The sequence below is a fragment of the Arachis hypogaea genome, chromosome 4 (genome assembly GCF_003086295.3).
Source record: "Arachis hypogaea cultivar Tifrunner chromosome 4, arahy.Tifrunner.gnm2.J5K5, whole genome shotgun sequence".
Classification (NCBI taxonomy): domain Eukaryota; kingdom Viridiplantae; phylum Streptophyta; class Magnoliopsida; order Fabales; family Fabaceae; genus Arachis; species Arachis hypogaea.
Window position 1 is genome coordinate 79681955 of NC_092039.1, and position 9393 is coordinate 79691347.

Below are 9393 nucleotides of genomic sequence, written 5' to 3' on the forward strand. Positions count from 1 at the left end.
TAGTATTTTGTTATGTTTGGTTATAAACTCTAAAGTTATGGTAACGTAGGATCATGTTCTGAGTGTTGCATGTCACTTTTAAGTTGCTATGATTGCTGCGAAAGTGATTAGGGCTGAGGTTTCGGTTGCCGTTGGTTACGGGCTGAGAGAAAGAGTTCCGTTGACGCGTTTGGTTTATGATTTTTGCTTGTAGAGGTAGGGGCTTTTCCTAAAAACTAATTTATTTTAAATTGGAATTGTTATAAATTGATATGATGTGCGAAATATATTTTTGGTGATTATGTAAGTCTTATGAATTGTCTGATTTGTCTAGGATGAATATGGTTGTCTATTTGATTGAAATATTGTCTGATTTTGTAAAATTGGAGATTTTTGATTGGGTTGATTTGAAATCATTTTTAATATTTGAAAGTCTAAATTTTGTTTTATTGGAAACGGATTTGGTCTTCAACTTGTTGGAAAGGATTGAGAAGAACTGAAAAGGGTGGCGAAGTCCAAGTTTTAGGGGAGGTGCTGCCAAAATTTCTATAACATCTGAGGCTTTGTTTGAAACCTTATTTTAAAAATAATGAATTATGCTTTGAATTAAATTATTGATAATTATTTTATTAAGAAAATTATTATATTTTGAATGTGATTTATCTAAGAAAAGAATTATGTATTAAAGTCGATTTAAAGATGAAAATACTTATGTTTTGGAATTTGATTAAGTAAGCATATTTAGAGGAGTTTTAGTGGATTTAAAAGAAACGTGAATTTCGATTGTCTAATTTCACTTTACGACTTTTTAGAAAGTTTGAAATATTCTTTGAAATTTTGATTTAGCAAAACTAAAATAATTTCCAAGCCTTTGGAAACGCTTCAGATTTAAGAATAAAATTGAAATTGGTTTTCGGTTTAAATGATTTGGTTTTGGTTTAAGTAAGTTGGTTTTGAAAATCGTTCAGAATATTTGGATACATGACTTGGTTTTGGTTTAAATTCTAATTTCTTTATTCAAATCAAGAAGTTACGGTTCTAGAGGTTTTCAATGAATTTAAGAAAATGAGTTAGGTTATTCTCCCCTAAAATCTTGAGACACTGCTGAGAAATTTTATGACTAAATCCTGATTTATAATGAATGATTTTGAGTTTTTCAGAAGAGATTTTAAATTTATCTTGGTTTTGAAGTCGTTTGGGAGTTTTAGAAAGATGTTGTGGGAAGTGGCTCTGTTTCAAAAGGGAATTGTATTGAGAAAAAGTGGTCCTTGAATATGTTTGTTATTGAAAGTAAATGGGGCAAGAATGGTTTTTTTTAAATAATATTTTAAGCCTGATTGATTGTGGATATTACTGAGATTGTTGATAAGTCACTAGCGCCTGGCAAGGACGGTGGTTAATCCCGCTTGTCGAGGTTGCGGAACCGGCATAAGGATGGTGGTTAATATGGCTTACGTGTAGATGTGAGGTCAGAGGCAGAGTATCTAACTCACATCCTTTTGGATCACAAGAGTGTAACCGGCACTATATCCATGGGGGGATCCCATTTATATTCGTGACCGAAAGGCGACATTCCCATGGGAATGTGTCGGGTTGGCAGTTGAATCGAAAATGTAAAATCACAGCCTGTAGGACAGACATTCATCATATGCATCTATGTGACATTGTTTGGGTGTGCATATTGTAATTAGTTTGCCTATGTGAATAATTATGTTTAACTGTTAATTGCTATACTTGATGTAACTGCTTTGATTGTGTTTGAAACTCTTTACTTATGTTTGTGACTGAAATTGTTTGGATTGTGGTGATTGGTTGATGATTAAGTTGTTTGGGCCGGGGATCGTATTTGATAATGTGATAGGCCTGAGGCCGTGGCTGATATGTGTTTGAGGTCTAGTTTTGTATAAAATATCTGACTGGTTCAACATAGACTTAATGGACCTATGCTTGGAACAAAATGATCATTTATACAGCTTAAGTAACTTCATTTATGTTTGTGGTCTAGTAAGATATGAAAAATCAAACTGGTTCATGTAACACACTACCACATAGAACTTTACGCTTAAGCCGTAAAACAGAGGTGGTCTGGTATTACGACCTCTAAAATAATATATATAATAATATTGAAAAGGATACAGTATACAAGGAGACTTGAAAAACGGATAAAACAAAATCGCAAAATAAAAAGCGCAACGCTCAGGGAACAAGATTACTTGCGTGCGAAGAAAACTAAAGATTCACAAGCGTACATAAACAGAAAGTAGAAATAGAGGGTCAAGAATACAAAATAACAAGCCCCTCACTCAGCCTGCGAAGCTAAGGCTGGCCAGAAAATATTTACATGTATATATACATAACCCAAATTCCAAAATACATATATAAAATACTAATTCTCCATAGACCTCTTAGAGGTACAAAATAACACAAGTATATATGTGAGGAGAGTCTATACACATATAGAAAAAGTCCAAAACCCCAAAATTGATCTACTTCGCTGCAAAAGCTCCAGACGCCTACCGAGGTGCCTCTCGATCTATCGAAGGTTCTCAGCATGGTAAAGGTGCCACGCACATAAGATATAAGGTCTTGGAAATGCCAGAGGTAATCCTAGAATGCCAACACTCAGATTATAAAACCTAAAGAACTAAAGTAGAAACCATAAGTCAAGGTGGTTTTTTTATGATTCCTAACTTAACCAAGTCTTAACCCTACCTAAATCTCTAACTTCCCTATCTATCCTCCGTTCCTCCAATTTCAGTGAATTTACAGGGACAAACAAATAGAAAATGGCAAACACAAATAGAATACAAGTAACATAGATAGCAAGTATAACAATTAGCATATTAAAATCATTTAGGCAATCTCAATTAATGCACAAGCAAGCAATTCAAATAATATGCACATGATGTATGTCTATCCTATGGCTGTTGATATCAACTTTCAGTTACATAGCCAGCCCGACATGTCCTGGTAACTAACCATGGGCAGCCCCTCTGTACACGCATCCCCAAGCTCAAAAATAAATCATGCGACAGAACCCAAGCTGACATGGGGGAGACAACACCCTAAGCTCAATAATATTCCATGGGATGAATCCTAAGCTGACATGGGGAAGACAACACCCCAAGTTCACAATTATATATATATGCATGCCCATCGAGGAACCTGGGAAGTTACAGTGTCCGGTCACATCTTACGTACAGGGGGTCAGCGAATGTCTCAATCATATTCAATCATAATTAGGTTACATCATTTATTCATTCATTAACTCATATGCATCTCCGGCATACTTGCAACATTATCGTACCTCATCAATAAATTGTAATCATTTAATAATCAATCATATTTCATTACTCTCAATATTGCCTGATTCTCTTAACGGCCTCATACATTACTTTCATCATCTTATTTACTCAAGTGTGCTCTTCTTACCAGAAGTTATATTTCCTAAATCTTTCTTCAAACCCAAGTTAACTACTTCTCCATAGCTTAACCTCTTCATCATACTTACAACTAAGGTGTAGGGTCTAAAAGAGTAAAAATAGAGGTTTAGAGGTTTAAAATTAAGCTTTAAAACATAAAAATCCACTTTGATGAAAACCGGGGTCACACGTACGCCTGGGCCACGCGTACGCGTGGGAGTGCATTTCTGAAAGGTCACGCATACGCGAGGGCGTACAATTTTTTATTCTCGCGTACGCGAGATACCCAACCCGAATAGGTTAGTCGCATCACGTGCAGTGGTCATGTACGCAAGTTATGCAGAACAGCAAAAATGCTTAATGCTGCAGAATTTTCAGCTTTGCAATCCAAACTTTCGACACGCATAACTTTTTGTTTTAGAACATTTTTCATCCTTTCTTCAAACGGCGTAAACTTCACAGATCCAATTTTATATAAAACAAGTTTGAAACAATTTGGGGGTCCAGAAGCCGAGTTATGGCTCGCCGAAGTTTGGCCAAAAATCAGATTTTTCATAAAATCCTCAAATTTCTATCTTTACCAATTTCTTTTACCAAACTCAAGCCTTTACCACTCAAATGACACCAACCACATCCAACATAGCCCATATCCTATCACAACCATTCATACCTCAAATTATTCATACTTATTCCAAAAATCTCAAGTATACACACACAAATCTCACTTTATCAATATCTATGTATTCTTATTCATTTTTCTCATTCATCATCATCAAAATCATCATTCAACAAAATATTTTACCACATCAACTACATTCATGCCATAAAACAAACCAATTTATCATTCCTCATCAAATCAAACATACATTGTCAACTAAATTACCAATTAAATTCCAACACTTATAATTCAACTTATCCTAAGTTGTCTAGCCTAAGTTTTCACAAGACATTATATATTAAATACGAGAAACCAAAACCATACCTTGGCCGATTTCTCTCCTAAGCCAAAGACACCCATATTGGCAAGGTCACAAGCCTCCAACACCGAAACCTCAGCACCCAAGGCTTAAACAAGCATCCAATCTCTTAACTTGAGTTCCAATCTCACATATACACTACCTAACACATATTATCACATTCACATGCACCAACTTAATGCTCATTCACAATTAACCAAGGGATTCACTATGGTTTGAAGATCCTTACCTTGTATGTGCCTTAATAAAATAAAAGCCCGCTAATTCTCCAAGCTAGATTGACCCTAGAACATCAAATTCACTAGAACCTCAACCTCTAAGCTACTAAATTTTGAAATTTAGAAGAGAGAAATTGAGAAAGAAAACGTGACTTTCTTATCTCACAATATACTGGGCTTTGTAGAGCTCGACGCTACGGTCACGTGGTTGCAAACAGTGCAGCAATCGGAGCTCCAGATCAAAAGTTATCTTGATTTTATTTAAGGGTTAGGGTTTGTAATTCTCCTCCCTCGCTTCGTGTGTTTCTAGCATTCTTCAATGAAGAAAAAAGAGGATGAGCTGAAACTCATTTATGTTAAGGGATTGGGTTGGGCCTTGGCCCAATACGAGCTTGGTTCGCCCGGTTCGGCCCGTTCGGCGCCAAATTCTTTAAAATTAGTATTAAAATTCTTATTTTAATTAGTTCTATCTCATTAAACAATAAAATTCATATTTTTAATTTCTCTAATTAATTATTAATTTATGAGCTAATTACTTATTAACTTCTCGAGTTTTACATCCTATTCACCTAATTAGGAATTTTGCCCCCAAAATTCAAGTTCAGTTATCTGAGATAGGTGCAGCAGTCGTTTCTCCTCTCGGGTTCAAGTTCTTAGATGTGTTCTTCCATCCTTGTCTCTAATCTATTTTATTACTACAATTGGCCCAATACCTCTTGGTTGTAATCCCTTAATCTTAATTGCTCACTGATCCTAATCTGTTTAAGTAATTGTTTAATACACGTAACCTCCTTCTTCGAATGATTTAGGTATTCTCTTATCTTATTCGTACCACCCTCTTTAATTGTCTCTATACCATTAGAACCTCACTCCGAATTTTGTCTAGTCTTTCTGTTGTTTCAGCTCCCTATCCCTCCGGGGTTAATTTGATACTGATGTGATTAACGTACAGTGTAATCTTACTATTTCCAAAGATATGTTCCCATCAACTCCCTTGATGGATAGTCCTCTCCAATAGGTAGAAAGTAAGTAGGCTTGTCATATAATTCACAATTACTCAATGGCATCAACCCTTCGATTACGACTCATAGTTTTCGTACTGAGGCGTCATTACAGTATCTCGATGGTTATGCCTAAGAATTGTATGCGATGCTTAACTAAGTTCGAATAGATATAAATCCTAAAGGTGATTGATTTACACAAACAGTGCTTGCTGGAAGATAAAAAGATGTCCTTTGTGGAGATTGAAGCAAGTATTAAAGATTAGCAAAAATGCACAAGAAGGGAACTAAGGTGTACTCCAAAGAGAGGAGTCCAGGCTTAATAGAGAGGGGATGAAGTGCATTAAGTTAAATAATTCTTAGTTGATTGTCAATGGAATGCAAGTTTGCTAAAGAGAGCAATCTCACTTGTAGTAAGCCCCAAGATTCAAGGATTTATACGATTACTCTAGGACAGGCTCAAGCTCCTTTTGGAAGAAACGAGACTCACGCAAGTAGGAAAAATAGGATTGGAAAGTTAATTAGTTCATTACTCAAGAAGGAATTTAAGATAGACTCCCAACATAAGTCACCAAAGGAAAAACTAGGTTGACTCATTGAGATCTGTTAATGTGCTCCCTCACATATCATTCATCCTGTTGTTATCTTCTTTTCCCTTGACATAACTGGTGCTTCATACCGGGAACACTTGATTGAACGAATTCTGTCTTCTATTTCACACTCCCTCAAGCTTCTAAGTTCTACCAATTCTAATAGTGTCGTCGCACTACTCCTAACAGTCCCAATCCCTAACCTATGACTCAAGTTGTATGCTTATTCTTTCAAGCCTCTTCTACTACATAACTCTAGTTATTATTCTCTAAGAACCTAGTCACTCCATCTAAGCCAACCAAGCGTCGTTTTGTCTCACCAATTGAAAGTCATCATTCGATCATTCCCTTGGGAATCACAATTTTCATAGTTCGGTAATGCATTATGTTGAGTACTACAGGTCATTATCATGCAACGCGGTTGGAATTTCAATTACTAACTCACCGTTACCTCTAATCGGAGCATCTGTGCTTTCAGCACCATCCACTGCCATGGTGTACACTTGTCCCACTTGCAAAGCTCTTCTAGCTTCCTGACTCTTCCTTTCCGAGCAATTCTAGGCTATATGCTCGACTCTCCTACAGTAATAACATAAATCCCAACCAACTCTACACAGAGTGTTCGGGTGATACCTTCTACACCTCCTACAAGTCAAATCGTCTTGCAAAAATTGATCCTGTTTTTCGTGTCCTCTTTCCTGGTTGTTGTTATTATTGAACCTTCGGAAGTTATTTTGACCTTGTGGAATATTGCCGCCACGCTTGAAATCTTGACCTCTATGCACAAAATTTCTTCCTTGATCTCCCCTAACAGAGGCTCAGTGATCACCCTTATCTAATGCTGCCTTTCTCAGAAAATACCTTAATATCCATCGGTGCAACAGAGCTTAGAATATCACTCTGAAGGCTTCCCTCGTATTTGATACATTTTCATTCAGCGAAATTCTCAGGAGCTCCTTGACAGATTCAGAAAAAGCGACACAATTCCTCAAACCTATTAGTGTATTCCTCAATGATCATTTGGCCTTGTTTCAGCTGCAGTAACTCAAGCTCCTTGGCATTCCTAGCTAAACTGGAAAAATACTTTTTGTAGAACTCTGTTTGGAACACTTCCCATGGTACCATAGCTCAATCTGGCTGCAGGATACGTCGTGTTCCCTGCCACCAATACTGGGCCTCACCTTGTAACTGATAAGTCTCGAATTCGACCCATTGCTCCTCGGGAACCTGCTGAGCCTGTAGTGCCCATTCCATCACCTAGATCCAGTTATCTGCCTCAGTGGAGTTTATGATTCCTTTGAAGGTTGGAAGGTGAACCTTCAGGAAAGAGGCAAGCATCATTGGACCCTCATTGCCATTATTCCCATTGTTCCCATGGTTTATTTATAACTCTGTAAAACAAACAAAGCTCCTAACCTTCAACAATAGAGGTTTAGTGACTTATGATAAAGAAGAAACTGATCCTAATGAAGAGAGATAGTGTACGATCTGATTCCCTCTTCTGTGAACCTTGTTCACTTATTTATAACCTAAGTTCAATCTAAAATTCAAATTCAAAACTAAGTCTAATTTTATCTTGAAGAATGATAAGATAACTTCCTACTTGAATTCAAATCAAATCTTAACAATAGTTCAAATCTAATCTAGAAACAAATTCTAACAATAAAATCTTTATCTTCCCAGAAGGAATTAACAATAATTAATCCCTTGCATCCTGGGAAGTTGAGGAGTCGAGCGTCGGGCATGTGTAGGAAACTTCGGCGTTGGCTAAATTGATCTTCCAAGGACACATGGACGCCCAGCTTTGGTTGATGGATGCTAGGAGTATGAGCTACTGAAGAGGGGGATGTCGGGCGTGTAGTGTAGCTGCCGGGCATGTGTGTTGGGCCTCCGGGCGTTCATGTCTGAAGCCTGGGCATTTGGTTTTGCTTCTTTTTAGGCTTGGTTAGCCCTTCCTTGGATCGTATTTGTATTTTCTTTGTTAAAACTTGATTATTTTGAGAAAAAAAACTCTTGAAAACACAATAATACTAAACATAATCCCAAACAATTGATTAATTTTGAAATTCCACTAGAAACATAAGAAATTTGATTAAAATCTAAGAAAATTAATGAAAAAGAATCCTAAAAACTACTAAAGATGCCTAGGCATCAGTTGCATGTAGGATTCGTGCGTATCACATTATATGCAAAAGTAATTAGGATAACAGTTATTTGAAAATGAATATTTGTTATGATTTAAACTACTACATTTACTCACAATAATCTGCAGACCGCTGGTCGACAAATCTCTCTTTGTTCTTTTTCATGGTGTGAGTATACTTAAAGGTCTCCACCATCGTCACATCACGATCCGTCGACTTAGACCGCACATATTGAAACAATATGTTAAATCAAGTGATAATTACATTATATGTCAATGATAAAACAAACTTAACAAAATAAAACAAGTTACATACCAACTTGACCTTTGTCTTCATAAAAGTTGCTAACCTGTCAGTATACTTTTATGACCTGCCTGATGCCCTGTTGGCTCTGTGTGTGGCTCAGTAACTTCTGAACTGTCATCAGTCTTCCAATATATGTAGAAAGCCTTCTTAATGTTCAGGCGGAGCCACTGAGTAAGGTAGTTGTGCCTCTCATGTACGTCCTCAAGCATCTGTTGAAGCTAGCGAGTCATACGATGGTTGAAGATCTTCTTAATGATGGCATCGTAAATCTTCTCTCATATAAGTTTCTCTTGCACAAGGAAACATTTAGCACTATTTAATCGAAATAAAATACCTAATAATGATAGAAACTAACTAAAGTTTGAATATGTAGAGATTTTACCGCCTACTTATAAAATCATCGTTCTTTGGTCTCAGTAGAAATTTTCTTGTAGTTCAACTAGGGGTGGTTGTACATCATCTTAAACACATTCACTTCTATGTATACGTATTGTTATCCGATACAAACCTATCAACAAAAAACTTAAGATTAGTAAATATAAAATAGGTTTAAGGACTTCAAAATAAATTTCATTTGAAACTAAATAAAATAGTACTCATGAAGTCAAACCATGAGATCAAATCATCATCCTAACTATGGTCTCACGAACCTTAATTCCCAAATACAAATACAAAATATATATCATGATTTATTAATATCCGAAGATGTCTTTTCTTTTTTCAAACTTCCACAACATTAATAACTATATCAAACTA